A 27,632-nucleotide genomic window follows, 5' to 3' on the forward strand; every position below is an offset into this window, starting at 1 on the left:
TTCTGGAATAATCAAGGCAAATACACAGGTTCTCCCAAAGTTTCCTTTAACATAAATCGGATGACTGGCCTTCTTTTGATGTCTAAACACTGCATCCACACAGAACCTTAAAAACAATAAGCAGCCGATGGCTGGTTCAAGAACCGATGTCACAGCAGAACACACAAGTGTGAGACAAAATCTGTGGTTCCTAATTTTATAGTCATCATGAAGGTATCTGTAATGTTGAATAAGTTTGTAATATTAAGCAAAATAAAAGTTTTAAGTTCTTTTTCCATTTTTGCTTATCAAAATACCTCTTAGGGATGGTGTTTATCTTGTTCTGCCTAGCTGTCATGGACTTAACCTGTCTTACTTTGCTGTATTGAAAACTTGCATAGCTCACATACCTGATACTGGGGGTCAAATCCTACAGCTTTGATAAAAACTTTCAGGATGAGTGAAATTTTAGCTTAGTTGAAATGGAGTTTTTCCTTCAAGATTAGTCATGAAATGCTTTAAAACAGATTATTTGTAATTCTCAAATGTCCAGAAAAATAGTAAAGTCAGACTCTGGACAAGTTGTTAAAGTGACAACACATGGCCAAGTATTTTTTAGACTATCATCATAGTAATGATAACCTTTCTTTTGGACAACCATGGAAAGATTCACAGTTTTTAGTGTGTTTACATTGGATTGGAATGACCCTTTCTGGTGATACCTTTAACTTTGTGTATGTAAGGGTCTGTAAGCTCATCTCTGGCATTTGTGGTTTGGACAGCTAGATGCATAGAATAGTGGAGTTAGTAGATGTCTCTCAGACATCTGCTATGTGTCATTGGTTATATGTGGAGTTTTTTTTCTTCAGTGAATTGAGCCCCAAAGAATGTAAGTGCTGGTTACTATGAACATAACTTGGTTTTAATTTACCGCGGCTTCAAGGTAAACCACATGAGGTTAAGAGCTTCTCAGTGTGACCTGAAACAACATACTGAATGGGGTATCACCTAAATTCACAGCACATTAGAACACAGCTGTACACATCTAGTCACAGTTGAGGTCCATTGCTGCAAGCTTCAGGAGGTTATAATTCTGTCTACCTAAATCTTTTCCTGTATATTAAACAAATCTACCAGATATCTTCCATCTTTCCAAAAGGCTACCAGAAAAGGTGCTTGAGGTAGAAAATATATGAAAGTCAAATTCAATTCATTTCCACAGTCTGCTAGGGAAATTTTCTAATGACCATATATATATAAATTGTTTTTGCTGAGATTTATTTTTATACTTTCTGTAATGGCTGTTTTGCTATACACAGAACTAAAGATTCATTAAAGTGGAAAGAGGTCATGGAACATTATTGTGACAGCTGGGTAGGTACCTGTATTCCCATCTGTGCTTCTAGGGCTGTTTCTGTATTATGGTTTCAAGGACTGAGACATCAACATATAAAATATAAAGGGTTTGTGTTTTGTTGTTCCGTGTGTTGTTGTGGGGTTTTTTTGTTTTTGTTTTGTTTTTCCTCATTTTCCACTTATGGCCAACCCTATGTTTTCATTGCTTTGGTCCTAGGTAAAAGAAAACAGTGGGTCTTTTGTTGTGGAAAGATGAGAATAGGATTTGTGTAACTGAAGTTGTTGTTAGAGATCACTGCCTCTCTGATGGTTGTTCAAGAATGGCAGCAAGGTGAAAGTTTCTAACTTCTATGCAGGGTACCTTCAAGAGAAGGGAGTTTTCTCAACTCACATACTTTGAAGTAGTTTTACTGTGCAAAATATTAATATCCTAAAATAGCTGTTAGGTTTTTAACCACTTTTTATCTATCAGATGTGGTGATTTTTTTTTTTTAACGTAGCAGGTTTTCTGTTAAAAAAAGTTTGTGTTTTTTCTTTTAATCCTAGCCCATGGATCTGTGGATGTGGTCTTTCTTAGACATCACTGCCCATGTGCTGGTGGCAACACCCAAGTGTCAGACTTCAATACTTCTGTTTTGTTAATATTCTCTGAGAGGCATTTGTGGGCCTTTAGGGGGGGGAAAAAAAAAAAAAAAAAAAAAAAGGTACTTGTAACTTAGACAAACACATCTTTTACTGAAGTCCAGGACAGCATAGAGCTGGACCCATTACCCACAAGTATGCCTGGCTTTGCATGGGCAAATTAACCAAGAAATTATTTTAGTTGGTCAAGAGATCCAGAGTGAGTGTAAGGCTTATGAGGGGGAACAGTAATTTCCTTCTCCCCCCAACTCTTCCTAAGTTGAGAAGAGGACAAACAAGTTAGTAGTTACTCTCACAGAAAGAACATTGCAGAGACTAATGGTCATGTGACAGCATACAAATCTCTAGCATGAAAAAGAAAATCAAAACCTGTAAAATATTAAGCATTAACATTGTAGCCAGATGTCATAAGAATTATTATCCTTATTAATCCTGTTTTTAAGGTTTTACAAACTAAGACTACAGTTTTCATACAGTTAACAATACTAGTTGAGTGCGTTCAGTCTAGTGGTTACCTAGGGTTAGCCTGATCCTACAGAAGACAATGACACATTCCCGATAAAAGATCAAATGCCTTGAAGTAGATCACTTGGAGATAAACAGTATTAAAATGGAAGCACATCTGCCAAGTATCAGCTGTCACAGCCCTGCAGCTATCTGAAACCAATCAAGTGTTAGAATAATCTGTTGTAGTGCACTTAATCTTTAAGTCTTTGCAATCATCTGGCCAATTTCATGAGCTACACAGAGAAGCATACATATGTGTTTGTGATTATAATAATGCTTTAAGTGAAATCAGAAATAAAGAACAGACAGTTAATCTGCAGCTATGAATTTTAGCACCTTGTTTGATCATTATTATTTCCTGGTTTTCCATTAATTCATAATTTCCTATGGCAGCTAAAAACATCTATTAATTCTGTATCTAGCTGAGAATGAAAGAAAACTTGATGTAAATAGTCTAAATCTCTTACGCAAGTACATACAAGACTTAAATGATTCCAACATATGCATTGTTGCACTTTTGTCCTTTAAAAATGTTTGTATAAGACTCTTTGCAGAGGGATAACACAAGCTGGTTGCTAACGTCCAAAGTCTAATTTTCAGCTTATCTAGTTGTCAACTCAGATATCTGCTGTATTTGTGTGGGGGCTGCAAAAGTAAGATGACTTCTTAGTAGTCTGTCATGGTCACTAAATAAAAGTGAAAGGATTCTCTAGTGGTTAGAGAAAAGGTTGATGAGAACTGGAAGACCGTCATATAGCACTGCGAGACAGTCAGTGTGACAAGAAGAGCCACTTCATGATGTCTCTTTTTCTTCTGTTTTCATCTCTTCCCTCCTCCCTCATCCATCATTATATTATTTTGATACTTTATAAAGCTGAAACTGACCATTGTATAAACTAGCTCTAGCTTATTTGGGCATTCATAAAGCACTCGGGCACTATACTGGACAAACTAATCGCCTTTCTTATGCAATTAATTAGTCCCAAAGACTGAGTTGCAGGCTGTTGAATTTTCAAGTGGGGCAGATTTCTGATGGGGTGGAGGAGATGTGGGAGAGAAGTTGAATGTGAGGTCCAGACCATGTCTATCGGAACATTATATAGGCTACTGAACTTCAAAAATCTACTCATGAAGTATGAATGGCTAAAATTTTATCACACCTTTGCCTTTGGTTGTTTTTCAGCATAATCATTAAATTCTGTGTATGGATGGACTGTTTTTCCTGATACATGGATATGCACTGGGTGCATATCTGGCTTTAAAAGTTTCCAGAGCAGAAAAGACCCTTTAAGTGTTCACCTCTGGCCTCTCACTTATCTTAAGTAATTTAATTTTAGTCAGCCTATATGTTATTGAGTAACACATTTTTAACTCAACATAATTGTTCAGAGAAGTGCAAACTCATTGTTTATAGGCATTAAAGGATAGGGAATCTGTTAGTGCCCTTGGCAGTTCATAGCTCTAGTGGTTAGCTACCTTCATGAATATTTATGTTAGATATTTATGTCAAAAGAAGAGTTTGCTATTGTAATGCTCTTCTGTTATGCTTGCTGTGTTAGAAGAAAACCGTAGTGCCTTGACTAGGAGAAATAATCTCCTATATATTGTAATCAGACAACCTCTCAATCTTCTTGATTAATGGACCAAACTAAACCTTTTAATCATACAGGTCATACAGAGGCATTTTCATCAGTTTAATTTGTATTATTCTTCACTTTCTTCTCCAGTCCTTTCAATGACCCCTTTTGAATTTGATCTCTGTAAGCAATATTTAAATATCAAGAATCTTTCAGAAAGCCTTGCACCAAATTTTCTCCAGTGTTTTTTATTCTCTTTTTACATCCAAGGTTTTTATATTTGCTTTTCCTGCCACAATATATAACTCAACTAGCTGAATGTTTAACCATGACACCTAAAATCTTCTACTAGTGTTTTTCCAAGATATATTCTCCATTCTGTAGGAAAGACCAAAATTCCTTATTGTTTAATGAATTAGTCTTCTTTTGGATGTAATAAAACACATTTATACCTAGGGAAGTATTCACAATCAGTCTTTCTACTTATTCCCCTTTTATGTAACAATTTTGCCAATTACAGTCATCAGCAAGCTTTATAAAGTCATTATAATGCTTAGTTCCAGTTCATTAATTAAAATGTTAGCTATCCCACAAACTGTCCCCATTTGCTATTGAAGACGTCAGCCATTTCTCTACATGTGGTTTAATTCTGCCCAACTGAAAATACTAATCAAAATGGTATTGTGGAAACTGTATCTACCGTTACTTTTGAAAAATGAAACTTTAGATCTAAGAAGGCAATAAAATTAATTTGATAATTTCTGTTCTTTGTAAATCTGTTGCTTATAACATTCAGGACCAGCTCTAGCTTGGTCAATGCAAACAAAAAAATATCTGAATAGATCCATCAATAGCTTAATCAAATGGAAGAACAATAATAAAAAATTGTAACAATTTTTAAATCTAGATTTGATTTCATTTACATTTGATCTGTGTGAAGAGAGCAGATAAATTTTAGTCTGTTGTTATTTCTCCTGGCTCATGTTGTATAACCCCACAATGGAATTTCAGCTTCAACAGCTGTTAATCAGGCATGATTTACTTCAGGATTCATGCTTAGAATAATACACTTCATTTTTGTCGGAATTTAGTAAAGCAGTTTACAGTTTGAACCAAGAGATGGCCTAATAGCTAGACTACAACTGATGTGAACAAAGTAGCTACATAGACTAAAGCCTATGAAAGTAAGAAACTTTGTTGAGTTGTTCCAATAACTTGTTCTTCATTTTAGATACCAAGCATATATAGATGAAGCATGAGTTGGGATGTAATTTTTGTTGAGGTTGTATTTTGTAGGATACCGTGTGCCAAGTAAACATGCAGTCATTATATTTCCAGTTGGTATGTGCTTTACCAAGATACCGGCTTAACTATAAGTTACTAATTATACTGTGTGATTTAAATTTCATTGTGAATTGTAACATTTTCTAAGTGTAAATTATGTAAGAGATTAACTTTGATTTTTTATTTTTCTTTTTAGTTCATTGAGACTGCAGGGTTTTGTAATCAGCATTTAAGATCATGCACTAATGAACCAGTATTGGAACTACTGGAACTGTCCTTCACATGCTGTAGCTTTCTAAGATGTTGCATTGTCTATCAGTTGTAAATAATTCACCATTCTTTTTAAAAGATCGTTGAATAAATTGAACTGTTAATTAAATAAAAGGCTTGCTGTATTAAATTTTCCTGTTTCCATTAAAAAATCCAATCTTCTCTTTTTCATTATTCAAACTATTAAATAGTTTGGACTGTATAATATATTAGATTCTTACTTCGAATCAGAGCAGTGTCAAGATTGATATTCAGTTGAGACCAGCCTGTTTCTGTAGCTTGTGATATGCCTGCAGCAGTGGGTGATGTTCAAAATGTTGGGAACAGTTATGCAGTTCTGAGTGAAAAGGAGGCCAGCTTCCTTTTTTTTTTTTTTTTTTTTTAAACCACCAGACATAGTATTAGGAGATCATACTTTCTATACCATGCTTGACAAATAGTGGCAGCACTTAAGTTCAGCAATTTCTGCAGCCTGTTATACTATTCACTGCTTGACTGAGTTACCCTTGAGGATCAATTGTGAACGGGTCACAGTCTAAGCAGGCTCTCCTTACTTGACATCTCTGTTCAGCTAAGGAGGTGTAGGTAGCAGCCATATGGCTTGGATTACCACACAGTATATAATCTAGAGATGAAAGGGTATGGGTACTTGTCTGGAAGGCTGCTGATAGGGTGCATGATCCCTCACAATAGTAAATAAAAAGATTGCCAATACTGTTAAGTGATATTGTATTTGGCATTGAGAGGAACAGTTGTTACAGTAATTTATAATAAAGCCGAGAACTTTTAGTTTTCCTCTTTCAATGAAATTCTTTCCTGCATCATTGAAAAAAAATAGCATCAAGATTTTGCTGTTTTAACAGGGCAAGGTACCATTCTTTATATTAAATTCTCCAAAATACTTAAGGAACTGGCAGCATGTAGATAATGTTAGTTGTCAGTGTTACGGCTTTAGCAAAAATACAATATGGAGATGAAAGTATTTTACATGCATGTAGTTTGCATTGGTGGGAACTCTACATGTAACCACTTTTATTTTTCCTATTGAATGTGCTTGTAAGGAAAGAACAATACAACCTCACAGCAGTTTGTGATACTCGATAATTAGCCTGATGAAGCTGTATGGTAGTCACAATAACTATGCAATATTCAGAGATACGAGCAGGAGAAAACAGGCTTTTCATATGAACAACATAGCTTTTACCCTTCAGTATGGGCTTACTGTTAACTGTTCAATGAACGTCCTTTTGCCTTTGTAAAGCAGAATGCCAATTTTCTGAGCTTTGTGAATAAGATTTTTGTGACTTCACCATTCCTTAACATTAAGGAAACACTTGCAAATGCAGGCTGAGCTTGGCTTCTTCCCTTCCAAATTCTGATCCACCCCAGAGCAGAGCTTATTACTTCCTCTAGGAGTTTGATCTCTCTAGCTGATAGGGGAGTTCAAGAGTCCCACCCTTTCCAAAGTTGCCTCTTGAAACATTTAATTCCAATATAAGTTTCTTAGCTTAATCTTTTAATCAAGGAAATGATGCCTAAGGAGAGATATGAGTTCTGTGGAGCATGTAAAATGCAATTGTTTCATCTAAGGAATCTGTTACAGATTTTTGCAGTTGAAGTTTAAGAAACACTGACACATAAGTAATGTTACACAAAAATTATTCCTCTGTTTTTTTCAATATAAATAATTATTTCAAACTATTTATATATATTCTCAACCTTATTATGCAATTTGAATTTTTAAGCCAAAATTCTCGTTTGCTTCCTCATAATGTTTATGCTGTAAAATACCTTCAAATATTTAAAAAACTATGTAATAAAAAATTAAATAACCGGTCACAGCATTTAGTATCTAGATATCTGCAGAAAAACTATTTTTTTATGTCAAGTTAGCTCTGGAAGCATTTCCTCCATCCTCACTGGTTTTTTTCTTGCAGTATAGCCAGCATCATTACTAAATATTTATGTACAGCTGTGCATGCGCTGTCATAATGATTTGACAATATTTTGCAAAGCGACAGAAATTCAGTATTTGCATATCCAGGAGCTTTATCCTGACTTTTGACAGATTCCTTTCTACCAGCAAGACTTACTATGTATCCCTGCCCTGGTTTGGGCCTAAACCAACGATGCAGAACCAGCCACATGGCCACTCACTCAACGCCCCCCGCCACATGTTGGGTGGGGAGGACAAAGGCCAACTAGAAGCTCAAGGTCCCAGGCAAAACAGACTCAACTTGGGGAAAAAATAATAATTTATTTTCACACCAATCAAACACACACAGAACACAGACAACACACAAAGCAGGGCTTGCATATGTTACCCCACCCCTCCCTTCTTCCCAGGCCCAAATCACTTTGTTCCCGGTTTCTCTCCCTCCTTCCCCCCAGCAGCACAGGGGGACGGGATGGGGTTTAGAGTCAGTTCACAGGTTGGTGGTTCCTGCTGCTCCTTCCTCCTCAGGAAGAAGGATTCCTTACAGTCCTTCCCTGCTTCCCCATGGGGTCCCTCCCATGGCAGAGAAATTGACAAAATTCTCCAACATTCTTCTTGTGTCTTTCCCACGAGGTACATCAGGAGCAAGATGCTCCAGCGCGGGCTTCCCACAGAGTCCCGGGCTGCTTTGTGAGCAATCATCTCCCCTGGCCCAGGGTCCTCCATGGTTGCAGATGCAAGTTCACGGGCTTCAGGTCCACATTCACCCCTCCTGATGCCTTCAGGGAATGTTCCACCATGTTCCTCCACGAGGGCAGGGGGACAGCTGCCATCTCGCCATGGGTTGCACGGAAACTTCTGCTTGGGCACCTTCTTCCCCTTCCTCCTCACCAAAAAGTCACCTGACTTTGGCCACCTGAGCCGGGAGAGCTTTTAGTAGTTTCTGAAAGGAGCCACCTCAGGGGACCCTGTCCTTCTGCTGAAACCATGCCAGAACCAAACCAGCACAACCACTCAGATTTTGGGCTGTGGTATTTGCTTCAGCTGCAAAACTGGAAATGTCCTTTTGTAGTATTTACTCTAACTGCCTCCCATTTGACTTAGTACCTGACAAATACCCAGAAGCAACATAAACATTTTTACTTCATAAAGAGGATATTAAATATAGGAAAGCCTTAATACTCTGAATATTCAGGTACTATTTCGTAGGCTTGCTTATTTTCAGTAATATACTCTAAGATCTCCTGTAATAGAGACAGAGAACATCTCCAGGCCTGCCTAGTGCTGAACTAAAACTATTAAACAAAGTATCTTTCTTTAAGTATTATTATTTTGTCTGTGGATAAATTGCACTAAAACTACCCACTCAATTCTAATCCACAGACCAGCTAGCTGAGGAGGCAGACTTTCCAATTTGGATTCCAATTCAGACAATAAAATGAGATCCTTATCCTGTCTTTCACCTGTGCCTGTGGAGTGCACTAGAAGAACATAGCTATAAAAAATGAGGTAGTTGTAGGGAAAGAGTAATCTTGGTAGGTATTTATTAAGAGCAGAGGTTTGGAACCTAATAATGGAATTTTTTGGTTGTTTTAATTGATAAGCAAGTTTGTGTCAGAGTTGTAATTTTTTTTTTTCTATAGTGACATAACTCAGATACAAAAGATGCTATTTAGCAACAACTGCTGTTTGGATAAGAAGGGAGTGCTGGCACCATGATTTTCATGAATGAAAACATTTCTAATAGTACAAGTGTCAGATAATTATTATTTTAACTTAAATCAACATTTGCAGAAAATTTTGACAAGGTTTTTGTTTTCTGTGTATATCTGATCTGAAGAGATTATTTTTTAATACATCACAAAAATCTGGAATTTAAAAACTGTTTGCTGTCTAGGGATTAGAATCATCATCATAATTTATTTTTTTTACTTCTCACAGTTGAATGTGGAGACCATCTGCTATTAATTTTTTTTTCCCTAAGTTCCAACTGTAATTATTTTATAGTATCACATAGCTTCATGTCTAAGCATTCCATTTGTATGAAATATTTTATTTTTGACACATCTCCAGGGTATGCAAAAATATTTTTTCCCAACTCAGTCTGGATTGAACATTAACCTGTAGCTCATGGGTTAGATGTTTTTCTTGCTTAGCCAAGGCACATCCTCAGTTTAAAAAACAGTCTTCCTTCTCTGTTTTTTTGCATGTCTCAATTTAAAAATTTGCAGAATGCAGTTAGCATAAGACTATTCTTGAAATATAAGATTTACTGAGCAATTTAGATGTGGGAGGAACTCGGCTTTTATCCTGGATGCATGATGTTCTGAAAATAGAAATGGTATTTCCGATGCTTGCTTATGATACAGCTAAGTTGATATATGCTGGCAAGGTTTTTTGGGAGCTGCAAACATTTCTGGTTTTCTGGATGTCTTCTTAGTTTGAAACCAATTTTCCCTTTCTTCCAGCTGACCATAAGCCAACAGGGTAATCACCCTTTAGAGTTTTGAAACTCAGAAGAACCTGAGTTCCAGGACAGTGTGCTTCTGTTCAGGTTCTTTTTTAAAAAAATTTGCTTGGGTTGAATTTTATTTTGCAAATGTGAACATCTCTTTCTGTCTTCTAAAAAATGTGTCTGTGTTGTCTTCCAAATATTTTTAATTTGAAAACTGATGGTACAAAGTCTCCTTAATTAGGTCTCTGATTGTGATAGCAAACAGCAAGGCATCAGGCAGAAGGGATGGGAATTTATTGTGCAAAATATAGTAGCTAAGATGGAAAATACGTGGTTTTTTTAACATGTAGCTTTGCATAAATAGGACAAATTTTGGCAGATGAATAAAATATATAGTTACAAAACTATCATAATGTGATGAGTAACTATTAAAATAGTATATTAATTTTACTAATAGTTTTAAAAGGAGATATACCATTGTGTTTATAGCAAAGTTATATGAAGTCTTATTTCAGAAAAGCTTTTAAAAATAACTTACATGACATTTTTTTCCTTGTATGCAACCTCAGTACTAGATCAAAACAAAGCCATATGTCGTTAAGTAGTCAGAGAGTGACTTACCTGCCAGTAACATCTCTGTACTCTAGTAGCAAATGCAGTTTTCTGCATTAACTCCTTATGATATATAGCTACATATGTATGTTAACAGGGACAAATAGCACTTCAGCTTCAGCTAGGGGAAAATGGGACAGGAAGAATTTGCAAACTTTGCAGACTGGTCAAATGAGTAATGGGGATCTGTGCTTCTTAACTGCATGCTGAGGGGCATGTGCTGGGCAGCCAAGAACTGAGCCAGGCCCAGGCTTGAGAGTCTAAGACCACTACTGTCAAGGACACTCTGTCAGGACAAGTTTAGCTGTGACACCAGTGCCTGTCAACTCACCTCTTACTTTCAGTACCTCTGGAGGACAGCTGAATTAGTGAAATATACAGAAAGGACAAAGCATTCTTCGTATCTAATTTTTAGTATTCAAGTCTTGCATTGTGCTGAAGAAGAAGCCAGCTGGTAAGCTTGTTTTTTCTACAATAGCTGCACCAATTAAGTGCAGACTGAAAAGTTGTATACTTTCTCTGTGTCGTACATGGCCTTCAAGTTGCATGTAAAGGTTGAAGACGATCTTTCAGAGTTTTTGTTAATTTATTTGCTTTTTTTTCACACTTTTCATCATACCTGGGGTTAAATTCTTCTTCAGAGTTTATCTGGTCTTGGTAACATCATTTTAGGGTGATCAGATAATCTAGAAAGTGTTTCACTTTCTATTCCTTTACAAAACACTAGTGTTTGCAAAATCCCATAGGTTTCTCAGTTCGCTCCATCTTTTTGGAATTCTGTTGTAAAATCACTGAATGGTTTAGGGGTCAGGGCACCTCTGGAGGTGTTTGTTCCAAGCTCCCAGCTCAAAGCAAGGTTGACTAGAGCAGTTTCCTCAAAGTTGTGTACAGTAGGGTTAGAAGATGGATGCTCCATAACCCCTCTGAACAACTTGTTCTGTTGTACTAACTGAAAAAAAAAAAAAAAAAAGTTCTTCCTCATATGGAGGTGATTTTTCTTCTATTTTGATTTGTGCTCATTGCCTTTTGTCCTCTCACTTGTTATCGCTGAGAGGCCTGGTTCCATCTTCTTTGCTTCCTCCCATTGGATATTTATACAAATTAATAAGATCTCCATAAGATCCCCTTCTCTTCCTCTTCTCTTCTCTCAGCCTTTCCTTGTATGGCAGAGGCTCCAGTGCAATTGTAATCTCTCTGACTCTTCACTGGACTTACTCCATTATGTCTGTGTCTCTTCTGTGCTAGGGAGTGCAGAACTGGACACACAGACCTGGGTGTGGCCTCCCCCGTGCCAAGCAGAGGGGATGGGTCACCCTTCTCGGCTCACTGGCAATGGTTCCTAGTGCAGCATAGGGTGCTTTTGGCCACCTTTTACTGCAAGGGCACACTGCTGTTATAAGTCCCACTTATAATCCAACAGGACCCCCACATCTTTCTCTGCAAAGCTGCTTTCCAGCTGGTTGGACCCCAGGCTGTGCTGGTGCATGGGGTTGTTTCTCTGTAAGTGTTGGGCATGGCACACTCCTGGCTCAACTTCATGAGCTTTCTGTCAGCCTATTCCTTCATCTATTGAAGTCTCTCTGAATGGCAGCACGATCCTCTGCTCTCTCTGAAACACTTCTCACAATTTTGCATCATCTGTAAACTTGCTGAGGCTGCATTCCTGTCCTATCATCTGTCCTATCACACTGATACTAATCCATGTCATATTTTCACCAAGCTGCCTTTCCCTCAAATTGCTGAAGAGAGGGGGTAAATGTTAGGGAAAAGATGTGCTACACATGAACAACCAAAAAACACTTCTTTATTTCCTATAGTCTGACAATGGGGTCCAGAACAGAAGTTTGGATGTAAAGGTTATTAGACTTGGAAACTTAGATTAGACTAGTTATGAATACATATAGAATGGTAGTATTTTCAGGTGCAGAGCCCCATTTTTACTTCATTTTGAGCACCAAATGTGTTAGTTTTGGGTCTGGCTCACTGAACACTAGCACGTGTTTCTGGTTTTCGCTGTATGCCCCTCTATCTCATACACGTAACCTCTCTTAAATTTACTAGTATCTCTAGGTGATTTTTAAGTGAAGTGTATAGCTCATTCTGTTTAAATGCTTTCACATGCAATGCTTTAGAGATATTTCAGGAAATACTTAATCTTGAAATTATTGCTGCTGTGCCTAAACTGGATCCCACATATGTCTGTACATAATAGTTCACAATTTCAGGGTTCATACCTAATGGACAATAAAAGCCTATTCAATAACCAACTTCTTGGAGATATTTTATTTTTGTCAATATTCGTTTGTTGCTTATTCATTTAAGTAGGCTCTATTTAAATATTTCTGTAGTTTGCTTCAGTCTCCAAGGGCCTTGACCATAATTTCACTCACAGCTGTACATCCAGTAATCCACTTGTATAAAAATCAAAGTACTACAAACTTAAAGCTAGAAATTAATAAAATGGTAGACTAGAATTTGAACCTGGAAGTTGAAGAAAGAGAGAAAATATTCATGACTGGAATATTTATAAGGTTAAATTAATTTTTACTGTTATTCACACTGTGATGTGTGGATTGATGGTAGCTTCAGAAATAAAATTTTAAAAAAAATAGATTAAAAAAAAAACAAACAGCAAAACCCCATCTTTAGCTACTGATTGGGCCATATGGCATGGGAGTGGGAGGAACAAGGCGCGCTGACTAGGGTACTTGCTGAGAAGTTGAGAGGAGTTCAGACTGGTGAGGAAGGCACTATTATTTGGCACTCTTCTTAGGAAGAAATTAAAGGATCATTAATAGTTTGCAGTAAAAATATTTATTCACTGGATAAATAGTGTTTGGGAATCCAATATGCTTGGTCTTGTCGCAGTTTCCATCAATACTTTTTGTAATAGGCAGAAGATGGGAAGAGGAGATAATAGTTCTAAAAAAATATATATATTAAAAAAAAAAATTTAAAACCCCAAACAACTCATGTTAAAAGATAGCACTTCTAGAACAAGTGCAGTTAACAGCAAAATTGTATTTCCCTCACATGACCCTGTTGTTTTAGGTTGGGGTGGACAGGAGTGGACTAGGCAGTGAAGCCACCATTTTTACAAAGACGTCTGGTATAGGAGAGTTTTCTTCATGTAGATTTACTGGGAAATTCTTAATTCTCCTCCCTTAGTACTGGTGATAGGCTCACTCACATGCTTGGGTGTTTCTGGATTGCCCCAGGGCTGGGTCAGCTGGCCCTGTTAACAAGGCAGGGAGAGTGGTGGCACTCACATTGAGTTCATCGCTTGTCAGTGTCTCCAGCTCTGTGCTCTGCACCCGCCTAGCCCTGACCTGGCACGCAGGGGAGTCAGTCTGTGATGGAGCACTACCTGTATTCTTGTGGAGGTTGTTTTGTTTTGTTTTGTTTTTCATTATACATTTATTCTTCAAAGCACTTCTGTGATTGTAAAGCAGGTTTTGAAGTGCACGAGACTTGAGAAGACAGCTTTTCCTTGTAATACGGAAACGTTATAGGTGCTTTGGGCTAACAGTGCTGCAGAAGAACACAGTTTCAAATTTAATCTGTCAGTGGTGAAAACAATGAGTTAAGGAAAAATAGGACAGAAAAACTTGATCCACTCTTGGTGTGCATCACCTAAACTTCACATGCAATTCGCCTAATAGTATTTTTAGATAAAAGTCTCTATAAATAGCTACAAGATATTAACATCATGATGATTAAAATGTTGACTTTTATAAATAATGATGTTAGGGAATCATTTGAATGTTTATAATTGCCAAATTTGGTTTCAGGCTCTTTAAAAGATATATAAAGCATTAGATTTAAAATAAAGACTCCTACAAAGAGACTTGATTCAATAGTATTCAAATGAGTAAGTGCAATGTCTATGTACCTTTACATATGTGTGTATTTTGGAGTAATTGTTTAGCAAGCCATTTATGAGTAATAGAACTTCTATGGTTATTATAAGTTCTATTTTATAGATTAACATAAAGTATTTTCAGAATTCCTGCTTTCTTTCAGCAGCCTATCCTTTTTTTTTTTTTTTCATTGTGAAAAAAGGGAAGATATCTGTTCAAGGGAGAAGGAAGACAATTTTCAGTCTTAGTTTCCTGAAAAAAATGCATTGAAGTCATGGTAAGATGGTGTTGTAATTAACCTGAGGAAGAAAAAGTCCAGTCTTATCTGATGTTAGAAGACTGCTTGAACACATTTCCACTACTGATCTTCCTTCATCTTCTAACTGGGTGGATTTGTCTTTCACATTCCTGTGGAAAACTATATTCCTCCAAGACTGATTTTTGAGTAGTTGTGTGTCATTTCCCTCTTGCTCAGCTTCAGTTTAACAACATGGATTGTCTCTTCCTTGGCCTTTTTTATAGCTATTGTTCAAATCTTGCACTGTTCCCCACTTTATTAACTTCGCAGTGTCATTTGATAATGGGTTAAATGCCTGATGCAGTTCCAGATAGATTAGATCTATATTTCCTTTTTTACTCCTAGAGAGAAATTTACCATTTTATGTGCTGTGTGAAAGCTTAATAAAGTCAAGTCCATATATTTATGTTCCTGATTAACATTACAATTCAAAGTAATAGCAAATTTTAAACTTTGGAAGTCAGTGTAGACATGAGCTTTGGTTGCTTTAGTTTCTTCCTTAAGTAGGTACAATACTTCATAATGTCTGTTTAGAAAGTGCCATCCCCAGCTTGATAGCTGAATATATTTTTCAGGTTTGGACTGAAGATTATATAGTTCATCATAAGGTGAAGAGTATACTGTATTATTTGAATTCTCCTTACCATGATCTCTCAGTAGAACATCATTCTTACTGAAAACAGGCCAGAATAAATTTTTTCACCCTCTAAAGGTCATTTTAAATCCAGTTCCATCCCAACTGCAAAGTTGTTCTGTATTGTGGTCAAAACCATACAGTTGTCCTGTACAGCTTGGTGTTGAACTGTATTGTTCAACATAAAACACTGTTGGAATTATTTGACTGCTAGAGATTCTTAAAACTTCTTTTTCAGTGGGGCTTTTCATGTTTTCTTTATAGACTTTTTCCTTTACTCATTATATTCTTGAAAATGTAAAACCATTAAGATCTGGAGGCAATTTTTAATGATTGAAGATGGGTAATACCTCCCAACCAGTGCTTGCTCACCCTGCTTTGAGCAGGGGTTTGAACTAAATGATCTGTCTCTGCTTTTGACTCTTGACTGCCCCTAAGCTTAGTGGCAAATGCTTACTTACTTGCAAATACTTGCATTTCTCAAAATGGCCAAAAAACACATCATTTTCTTAATTGTTTTCAACTGTGAGCTTTAGCATTTCTATACTGTGAGAAATTAATTTTATCAAGTCCAGAACATTCATATTCAGGGAGGAAAAAATAAATAAATCAGTCTCCTCTCTTTTCACACTAGCTCTGTTCTGCCAGTGATAACAGATTTAGCCTTTGGATTGGACTACTTCTGAGATGCACTGAACAAGTAATATAAAACTCTCTATTTTACAATCAGCTTTTTAACCTCAATTAAGGTAGTTAGAGAGAAGGAAGTTGTGGAGTTAGCTAAATTATCAGGTAACTCAATTGAGGACCCCTCAAAATTTAATTTAGTGTAATTAGAGAAAAGAAAGCTAAAATTAATGCAAAGCTGGTATCTTCTATTTTATGTAAATGTAATATTTCTGATGATGGAACATGTGATTATGTTTCACATGGAGAGAAAAACATTACTTAGTGGCGTTAGCTGTACTGAAAACTAATTGTATTCTGGTTCTACCAGCCATGGGGAAGAAAGAATTTTAATGAATTGTTTTGAACAATGATGTTGAGGCATCCTAGAGAGAGATTTGCATCGGTGGCCAAGAACTTAATTTTCCTGTGGTTCAGGAGCCTTTTCACCAAAACAAAGGGCTTTTAAAATAATTTATCTGCCAATGTAAAGCTCAGCTAGTTACGGGAGGTATGTGTTTTGTTTCCTTTGTCTGCTTTTTCAGCGGAGTCAGCAGAGAAAAGTAGTGCTTTTATTTAACCTAATACAGTTTAACATTTTTCTGCATAATTATACAGACTTCCCAGAAAATACTAGATGGCCCCTTGGACAGAGTGAAGACCAGAATCCTATCTTAACACTTAAAAGTGTGACAGCTTTTTCAGATTTGAAATGCTTTGAGGACTGAAATAGGTAGAATTCGATTTTCTCAAGCAAGCCATCTCAGCAGTTTAATCCTTCTGCTGAGAAGTTCTGAGATATGACATCACTGCTACCAGAAATTATAGACTAACTGGTCTCTTAAATTTTTACAAGTGATAAAAGTATAGACCTAACTTTCCTGTATTTTTTTTTAATGCAACATGAGAACCTGTGATATTTGTGAAGATACTTCTCTAGTATATAAGGGCCAGATTTGCATCAGAAAAATTACACCCCACTTTGGTCACCCCAGTTTGTGGAGGAAAAGATGCTCTTCTAGGCAGCTTAAAGGAAAAATAATACAGAGATACAGAGATATTCTTTTCTTTCATGAGTATTAGTGGGATTGCTGAAAACAGGAGTGAGAGATCTGAAGTAGAACAAGGTTTAGGAAACAAATTTGACGTTCAGCTATAGCAAAATCAGCTGCATGTTAATAGGTGCAGACAAGGAATTTGGTACTTATTTTAATATGTAGAGAGTAAGCAATAGATAGGTTATGGAAAAGACAAACAGAAAAAAGAAGTTGTTAGTTAGAACTTCCAAGATCAACTGAGCACTTGTCTTTTGATTTGACCTGATTTTCTGTCTGACTCTTACTGCTAGTGCAGCCCTTCATAGTACCTGGTAGGCAGAGCTTAACATACAGTTTTGTGCACATAGGATCAGGAAATCATATTGCCAAAGTCCTCTTGCAGAGTTTTAACTCAGTATTGAAATGCATAGAATATGCACATACATGTAACTATCTTGTGAAACTTCAGGTTCTGAATATGGTGTATATTTAGATAGAAAGTGTATTTCTTCCTTTTGTTAACAAAACTAAATTTCAAAGGATTGTTTTTTATTGTCAATTAACGTTCACATTTTATAATGTAATATTCTATTAAAGATGTTTCAAAATATTATTGCACTCAGTATTACTGGTATGGTATCTGGAAGATCATTTTCTTCAAGCTTATACAAAGATATCCTTACACTCTTTAGGAATATTCTCTTTAATGCCTATATGCTATTTTAAAAATGGAATTACAATGTATTTATTATATAGGTCTTTACCAAATGTCTGACCTGTGGTTTTACATACATAGTGCCTTTTGTGTTGTGTTTCTTTAGTCACTAGTAGGAAATTAATAATGGAACAACTATTATATTCTTAGGGAACTGTTTCTCATTTTCCCCTTTGAGCCTTAGTGGTAGAAAAAGCCAGAATAAAAAGACAGTGTACTCACCAGCAAAGCTCCAAATCTGTATAAAGGTTGCATTTATTTTTTTGTCAGCTTGCATTAATATAATTTTACTAATTTTCAGTAATGAATGTGTGATTAAAGGTTATCCATATAGCTAAATAGCTGTTATTACCATGTGCCATTTTAGTTACTTGAATAATCTGTCAACTCCGTATACAGTTTACAAATAAGGATTTTCACTCCTATAGTTAAAATCATAAATCAATAGCAATTGTTTAGGGGTTGATCCAGCTGCTTATCACCCACCTAATTACTTTCACACTCATCCAGTATGTTCTGTTGGAAGGTAGTTCTCTGCTACCTTTACATTTGTCCATTGAAATGTAGATGTAAGGCTCATAATTTCTTGTGTAAGTGACTCTTGGGTCCACCTGCTTCTAGAACAACTGGGTTTCTCTATTGTTCGGTGTTTCTGGTGCTACGAGGTATTAATTTATGCAGTTGTGTGTATACTATTTTATGTAATAATCACCAAGTTTCCAGCATCACAGATTAATATTATTTCACATACAGAACTGGAGGGACCATCCTAAGATGTTGTCCGGTTCCTCAAAGAAGAAACTAACATCATCTCTTGCTAATAAACTTATCAAACAGCCTTCTAAGAGCAGGTATGGTTTTGCCACCTCACCTGAAATTCAATGAGAATGGCTGATTCCACAAAGTTTTAGGACCTTTTTTGAATTCCCACCAAAAATTTTGTTGACTGGTTTGAACATGTTTGTTCTCTTCCCACCTGTATGCTTCCTCTGTTTGTTTATTTTTCTCCTGTCATTTAGCCTCGCTATATTAGACAAGCCAGTTGTGCTCCCTTCTCAGATTTCAGTTGTCTCATCTAATAAGCTCTCAAACTCCTCTAACTTGATCATTTATGAGATTTGATTTTATCTTTTAAAAAATGAAAATTAACTCATCAAATTCTGAACAGCAGAATACTGAAGGAGTCTCCACCATACCTTATCTACAGCAGTATGTCCATGACAGTACATTCAAGTTAGCCCAGCTTTAAGTGGACACTGGACCAAGTGATGCCTGGAGGTCATTCCAGCCTAAATTATTCTATGATTTTTCCTCCTTCATCTCAACAAAAAAAAACTTGTACCACACACTTACTAAACTTGACTTTTTTAGTGTACGCCTCAAATAATTTACTTAATCTTCCTTTAAAAAGGATCAGCAAAATCTTTCCTGCTCCCTGCAGAATCCTGTTCCGTGGCAATAAAATACGATGTGTAGCATGACGATGTGACTACCATGCAGTCTGTTCAGTGTCAAAAATCAGACTATATATTAACATTAAGAATATTTTTTCTTAGTTACAAGGGACTTAACACCACTGTGTTGGCACAAAGCAGCTAGTAACAGGCATAGCTGCGGTAAAGAGAACAGCAAAGTGATCAGCTAAGCACAAGAAGAAACATCCTGGTTCTGTGCTTTCTTTGGTAAAAGAGGAGCGGCAGTGGAAGGGAGAGTTGCTTACATTGAAAGAAGTGAAGAGCCCTGAAGGGCTAGGTTTCTTAGAAGGAGCTGAGTGAAGTTAATATGAGGCTGTAGGGGAGAAAAACTGGGAAGGGCTGTGATGTGTGATTTCACAGTGACAGACTATGTGTGTGTAGGGAGTTTTCTGTGTGGAATGCACTTTTCTTCAAGGTAGAGGCAGTCTGGCCTCTGTCTGCATCAGTTCCATAAGGAAGTGCTGAACCCAAGATGAATCGTCCCTCAAAACCTAAAATCACTTTCTTCTTCATTACCAAGGACAACACAGAACGAATATTGAAATAGATTAAATAGTCATATAGAAGTGTGGTCATACTTAGAGTAAGTTACCTAAACAGTGGTCAGCATGAAGCTCTTGACTTAACCTGTACGTTAAGGATTAAGTCTTGTGCAGAAGGGGTGTCCTTCTGTATTTTGTCTGTAAGGAGGAGATGAGGAGCTTCATGTTACCAGTGGGGTTTTACCTGCTAGCAGTAAGATATTTCAGGGGGAAATATTGCAATATCCACTTCTACAGAAGTGGGTTTCTTCAAAGAACTTGTATTTATGTTGCAATGTATTTCTTTAGAAATTAATTTTCTGGTACCAAAGTCCAGATCCAAAAAAGGTGCTGAATAAGTGTGTTGTAATGCAAATTTTAGATGACTGTCTCCGTGCATTCAGTGGTTTGGGCTGAGTTCCTATAGTGCTAATACAATGCGTAGGTAACCGCATATGCCTCCGATAAGAATCAGTCTCGGTTCACTTGAGTATTTCTTACCTAAAGTCAAAACATTGGGCACAATGTTTTAAGTTACCTTAGTGACATTAAGTCTCATCTCTGGAACTTTGGTACCTTTTTCTACTGCACCGGGAAACTGTCTTTCCTCTTTTATACTGTCTTGCACCCTTTTTCTGAAGCCATCTTTCAAAACTTGGTGCAAACAGAGGGTAGCTGTGGTGGTGTCTTTTACAATGGAGTTCCTTAACTAAAACACAGTGTTGTTTTCTATACAGGATTGAGGATTCATAGGAAGATAGTAAATAGCCTGATGGTTATGCTCAACTTAAACATTGGTTTGATTTCTCACAACATTGTATCTGGTTCTATCACATTGTGTGCAAGTGCTTTAAGAAGTGAACTGTTGGGATAAGAGAGAGGAAAAAAAGAAGAAACTAGAGCTCATTTTATCTTTCAGGGTATTATTTTGTTTGTTTTTTAAGTATGAGAACTATTACCAAATTTTGTGTGGAATGCTGTCTGTTAGGCAAGCTTGGAGAATAAAGTTTTAAGGGTAATGACAGGCTGCATTGTGATGTAGGCACCAAACTGCTCATTGCCTCAAGGTAGAGATGGTTCTACTTCTCCACTATTGCATGTTTCTAATTGGCAGTTTCTGATTTATTTCTCAAGCACTTCAGTCTCTTCTAAATATTATTTTAGATACCTGTTTTGTTTGGATCAGATCCAGATATCACCATGGGGGCTGAAGAGATACGACAGCACACTACTATCTAGACTGATATAATGTGCAAGTGTGGTAAGATTTTAAATGTGCTCCAGTTGTGAGGTAGTTCAGTTTTGGAACTGAGCTTCTTTCTCAGATAAAAAAAAAGGGCCGAAACAAATAGGAAGAACTAACATTGTTACCTCAGCAGAAATCCAGCTCTGAGCCAATTTCTTCTCTTTGAAAACCATCACACCTTCTCTTAATTAATTAATTAATTAATGGAAATTACACAATGAAATTATTTTAATTTATTTTAGCTTCTCTAATTAAAGAACTTAAGAATGGTTGTAGTGATTCGGAGGTAGGGTCTGCCTTGCCCGCTATCCTCTCTGGTACACATAGGGGCAGAAATGGACTCCTGGGAAGGATGACAATATGGTAATCATGTAACACTTGTTTCCCTAATGCTGTAATTTCATCCAAATTTTAAGTTAAAGAAAATATAATGAGGATTTGCGTGTGTTGCCCTGCACATTCTTTTTTCTTGGAGTGGTAGAGCTCAACAGGCTACTACCATGAAAAGATTCTCTGTGTTCACTGTCACACCAGTAACTATCTGCAGAACTGAAACTAAAGGAAACTGGTGTTGCAGGCTAAGTAGCAAGTGTAGTTATTTTCTAGGTGGCAATATGTGTGAAATGAGTTCAGCAATTTACAAGTAAAAATGATAGAATGATTATAATTGAGATTCTAGCTGACCATTCCAGGACTGCTGGTCAAAAACTATAGGGAAGTGGACTGTATTACACCCTCTCCATTAAACAGCAGCCTTTGCAGGCACATCAGCAGCCTACCGTGTGGAATGCTGCGGCTGACTTGCTGTGTGTGCTCTGTCCTGACATAGTGGTCTCAGCAGCATAGCACATGGAGCTTTAAATAACGTTTAAGTAAGAAGAAATAGAACAGTTGTTGTTAAGCAAAATCAGTATAGGAAAAGTGGTCATTAAATAGGACTGGAGCAGTTTAAAAGTTGCTTTTAATGAAAAATCCTGTCTGCAAACTTCTGCAGGTGTTAAATACAGAGGAAAGCATTGATCTTGGGACCTTTTTGAAAATTTAGCTGTGAATATTTCTGTGCATCATAGGAAAGAAGTAGAAAACGTAGCAGAGCCACGAAGTTCTGCTATTAATTTTATAAAAAACTAGGGAATAACAATAATTTGTCTGGAGAAAAAAAAAAGACAGTTTTCTTTCCCTGTAGGAACTTGCAGCAAGGCCTTTCTAATAAAGGTGGGAATTAAGTACCTGAATGGTTTTCCAGCATCTATAACTAAGAAGAACTTTGTAATAATTTTGAAAGTCCATTGGAAATTCACATGGTACAAAAGAGGATCCATCAATAAAATACGTGAGGATTTGGGGAGGCAGGGGAAGGTGTTTTCTTTATTTTGGTTGGTTGGTTGTTTTGGGTTGGGTTGTGTTTTTTTTTCAATTTCCATTTTAGTCATTTTAGGGGAATGGATTAGGTTTGTTGGAACATCAAAATGACTTCTTGATATGGTATCCAAGTTGATACCACAGCTGACTAATAGGGTGCAATTACATATTTGATAGAGGTTACTGTGTCACATCTGTAGAGCTGACTACTGAACTCAGAGATTTTGGCATAATTTTAAATTGGGCAACAAAAATAATTGCACTTGGGTGTTGACCTTTTCTGTGGTAATTTACTGATGGGCTGGTACTTTTTCCACAGGATTATTAATACAAAATTTATCCTTAGGTTATGACACTTAGCTTGGTCTTTTTTTCCAGATTGTTGATACCAAAGTTAATTTACTATTTTACAGATAACCTGAAGTGTACTGCTGATTTAAAATCTGATTCTCCTTTGCTTTAGATAGGATATTATTTTCTAAACCTCCTTGCTTTTTGTGAAATAGTTCTGAATATTTTTCTTCCACCTTCCATAACCAGAATAGCAATTTAAAAATCATTGAGACAGTGTCTGCCTGTAATTATATAGAACACTGTTTGTGTGACTCCATTGCAGAAATAATTGAAAAGTTTACATGCTGATACAACTTCTTGTAAAAATGCTTTCATGGCTGTTGTATAATAGTGTTACATATAATTTCATGAATTGTTTTACAAAACAATAAAAAGAAACATTTTTGTGTAGTACATAGCAGTAGCACTTTCTCAAAAAATGAGTGGCAACTGTAAACTGAATGACTTCATACAAAGAAGAGGCACACAAACATTTCTTGGATAATTAAAGGAATACAGAAATGTGGGTTTGCCCAGGCAGCCTGTTTGAGGGCTCTGTGCTAAATTAAAAGATGTGCCAGTAAGACCAAGTAAATGAAGACTTTACACATCTCCCCAGCAAGAACTGAGTTTTCTTTCCTATGGTGTTCTTCCAAAGAGCAGTAAGGCACAGGACTTGAATAACCAAATTATATGGCCTGATGTGCACGTGCACTGTTATGTATATTGGTGCACAGGATAAGAAAAATTATTTTCCACAGGCTGCATAATAAATACTGTACTTGAAGAAGAGTGTACAGTGTGGTGAAGCTTCTTCTTGCTTCTTCTTGCACTGAATGGTTCAGAAACTCTCAAGAGGCATTCGTGTGAAGGGAGTCAGGTCTCACATTACGCCATGTAATGTCTAAAACCAAACCCAAGCAATGCTGCAAGTATTGCTGTGTCCAGGCCGTGTGCAAAAAGTGTGCGTTGGGGTAGGGGTTTGATCTGTGTTGCCTTTGCCTCACGGTTGTCCCTGCTGCTTTACCCATGGGCACACTCCCAACCCCATGAGTTCAGGTGAGTCCAAGGTGCCCTTCCTGCTCCCCAGCACCTGCTTTGAAGAGCAAATCCTTGGGAGTTTGTACAGGCCCTGTGGCAATGCTGTCTGAGGTGATCTTCTGCTAAAGTGTGGAACAGTCTTCCCCACATCTGAGTTAGGTCACATGAAGATTCAGGTCACTTTTATAGAAACATGGTTCGTGAGTACAGTTCAGGAGTTGGTGTCACATTGAGCGTTCACTTGTACACCACTAAAACTGCTTTTGACTCATAGTTTGTGGGAAGAGGTGTTTGATGGTCATACATAGCTCATCTTGTTCCACTGGTACTGGCCATTTTGGGACAGGTTGGTTGTCTCCAGAGAGCCCTCTTGTCATGCCTGGTTCTTATCACGTCCATCTTGAAGAGGACATCCACTTCTTGTTTAGCTTTATTTGAGATACAAGGAAAAGTAATGAAGACTCCCAGACGCCTGTTTCATTGCTTGCTTATAGATGTACTGTAGCTCAGGCTGGGATTTTTCCCCCCCTGCCTGAAATGGGGTAAACTCAATGTAATCAATTGTTGGTAACAGTCAGACATATCCTTTGCGGACCACAGAAACTTGGCATTTTTGCAATGCTTTGTGCTTCTGATCCTTCCATGCTGTGCAGAGAGAGGTAGAGCTCCTCGAGTGCTCTGCTCATGTGATGTTCCCCAAAATGAGCTCGCTGCAGTGTGCTGTGGTCATTTGCCTTTCATTCTCCTAGCACACAAAGTCACACATGAAAGACTTCTCACTACTTCAGTGCTTTTATTATATGAGTGCAAAAATGGAAACATGTGAGTACAGCTGGAATCAAGATGACCACTCATCTTGATTACTCAAGATGACTTGATTACTTTGCTCATTCTTGCCTAGCGAGGTAAACAACTTTTACTGGATTTTTATTTTTTTTTTTTGCATAGGTTGTTATTGAAGGTAAACTTTTAGGCACAGTGCAATCCATCCTTATAGAAGATGTATTAATTGGCTTCAAGATGAATATCCAGAACTAAGCATATGACAAAATCTGTGGGGTTTTTTGTTTGGTTTGTTGAGGTTTTGTTTGTTTGTGTAGCATTATCTTCCCATTCTTAAGTTACTCTGCTCCCCTAGAATTTTCCTTCAGTAAATCTTATTTTCCAAAGATAACCTAAGTATAAGAATCAAAGTTTTGTGTAGTTGAATGGTGACACAGGAATCTTTACATCAATCACAGAGAATTTGGTAGAATGGTCATCTTCTACAAGATCTATATTCTTCATGTACTATGATGAGAGAAGAATACAGCAAATAAATCATAATTATTATTATGGTTTTGGGCTAAGGGAGTAATAATTATACCTACCTGATTTCTCAGCTCATTAATATTTTATGCTAATATTTTCAATACTATATTAATGTAATTCTGGTTAAAATCTCCCTCCTTCCTTCAAAAACTCTATTTTGGCGCAGGCTTCTACAGTTCAGAACTCAATAAATAAAGTATTTTATTGCTCAGCTTCCTCAATTGAAGTTGATAGAGTTTGTGGACTTTAATAATGAGGCATATGAATATGCAGAGAAGTGGTTGATAATGAATTCAAAACCTTTTCTTTAAAAAAAAAAACGTATAAAGTAGAAAGATTTACTTTGCTGAACATGCTGAAAAAATAATTAAGGGGCATTCTGTTAATTTTTTTTTGGTCTTTTTATGTATTTGTTATGAGTACACAGTCAATTGTACTGATCTCTTGTGAAGCTGGAAAACAACTAAAAGAAAAGCACAATAGAAACCTACTTTTATTCACTTAAGCAGTTTTGGCACACTCCCTACACAGACATGTCTGGTTGCTTCAGTCAGAAATCCTTGTCAAGCCAAGAACAGGAAAAGCTTATTTAAAAAAAAAAGGGAGGGAAGTAAAAAAAGAAAAGCAGGGCAGCTAAATTTATACCATGACAAATTCTAATGAGACTTTCCTAAGGAAAACCTTTGCATTTTTGTCTGCAAGACTGAGGCATCAGTTTATTGATCTCCTTGGAGGAACAAATACACTTTTAATATAGATTCATAGAATCACAGAATCACTTTGGTTGGAAAAGATCTTTAAGATCATTGTTTTCAACCGCTAACCTAAACCATGTCTCTGCAAGTCTTTTAAATATCTCCAGGGTTGGTGACTCCACCAGTTCCCTGGGTAGCCTGTTCCATATTCTGTATCTTGAATAAGAATGTAGGATTAGAATAAAAATATTGATGATGAATCTGCTACTTTGACTATAAAAGTTACAGTATTTATTAAAAGACCATTACTGTAGTTGTGAGTAGAAGCCTGACTAAAACTGGAAAAGCCAAAATACAGTCAAAATTTATTGCAATCCCTTTTTAGACACTTCCCATCTAAGATTTCTGAGGGCATATGCGTTAAAGTGTTTCTGTGGAAGTCAGACTAGTGATCTGACGGTTCGCTACTAATCAGCCACTAATTATTAATTTAATACTATCTGTACTATACTAATAATGAACTTATATAGTTTATATAAATTTATTGCTTTAATAGGGCTAATCTGGGATTTCTGGAAATGATAATCCACTCTTTATGCGCAGACTTGGTTGTTGTTTTTTTTTCTCACTGATTTGGATGAGGTGGCACAGTCTTTTACATCAGTGTGTTCTTGCCAGCAACATGTAATTAATTTTGCCAGCAAGAATGCCACCTGAGATGCTATGGATTTTTCTGTCTTTCGAGGTGGCATCTTCACACAGGAATCTGAATACCAGGAAAGTAATACATTACTTATTATATATGATGCTAATGCCAGAAAGGAGGATCACTTCCAAATGCCAGTGTGTCAGCTGAGGCTGCAGTGGTTTACTGATTCTGAAAGTCAGGCAAAAGGAATTTCAATTTGGAAAAAGGAGTATTTCAAAAAGAGACACTGTCCTAGTCACCATGCACTAGGGCTCCATTTGAAAAAGTAGTTTAAATTAAAGTAAATTCTTCCAATTTAGCACTTTGCCATTATTATTTGCCAGAGGACTCTGGCTATTTTTATCTTCAGTATTGTTAGCTTCAATGCAAGAGGTTTAGTCGAGTGTCTCATTGAAGGGTTAGCTTCATATCTATGAAGTCTCACTGCAGTGAGTCAATATAAATCACAGATGGTAGATATTTGGAAATTTCTGATGATATATAGATTTGAATTTGTCAGGTTAACACTTCTGATGCCAGCTAGAAATGAAAATTTGTCCTCTTAGGATTATGTATATGTATATTAGACAGTTATCCTTTTTTTAACACTATCAAATCAGATTAATCATTGACCCAAGTTCTTCTCCTATAAAAAGACATCTCCAAAAGGAAGCATTTAATTTCATTTACATTATTCTTGTTCTGGACATAGATACTAGGAGCTATACTCACATATACGTAAGAAATCCAGCATCTGATGGGAAAGGGAAAATATTTTAAATCTATTAAATCCCATTTACTCATTAAAACCTGCATTTATTCTCAATGTCAGAAAGAAAAAAAATGTAGCTTGAAAAGCTGTTTTGTTTTTTTCTTTTAACTGATGGATGCAACAGCTAATTTTGTTTTACCCTATAAATATCTTGTAAAAATGTACAGAAGAATGTTATAATCTTCACTGTAATAATGAGTTCACTGTTATCAAAAGAATTATTTTTACTGAGTAACTTTAGTCCTCTTTGCATTCTTGGCATGTGAGAAAGACCTGTACTAAAGCATAAGCGGACTACACCTTGGAGGAAAGTGTACTCATTGCCTAATCGTATATATCATTCATTTTATTATTCATTTT

The 27,632-nt window shown here is 36.6% G+C and overlaps 1 protein-coding gene across 9 annotated transcripts in view; it reads left to right on the forward strand.

Moving 5' to 3' along the window:
• The window catches only part of CTNND2 (catenin delta 2), a 646,650-nt gene that overhangs the window by 311,259 nt on the left and 307,759 nt on the right, over nucleotides 1-27,632 (forward strand). The gene's annotated exons all lie outside the window — the stretch shown is intronic.

The sequence above is a fragment of the Apus apus genome, chromosome 2 (assembly GCF_020740795.1).
Source record: "Apus apus isolate bApuApu2 chromosome 2, bApuApu2.pri.cur, whole genome shotgun sequence".
Taxonomy (NCBI): domain Eukaryota; kingdom Metazoa; phylum Chordata; class Aves; order Apodiformes; family Apodidae; genus Apus; species Apus apus.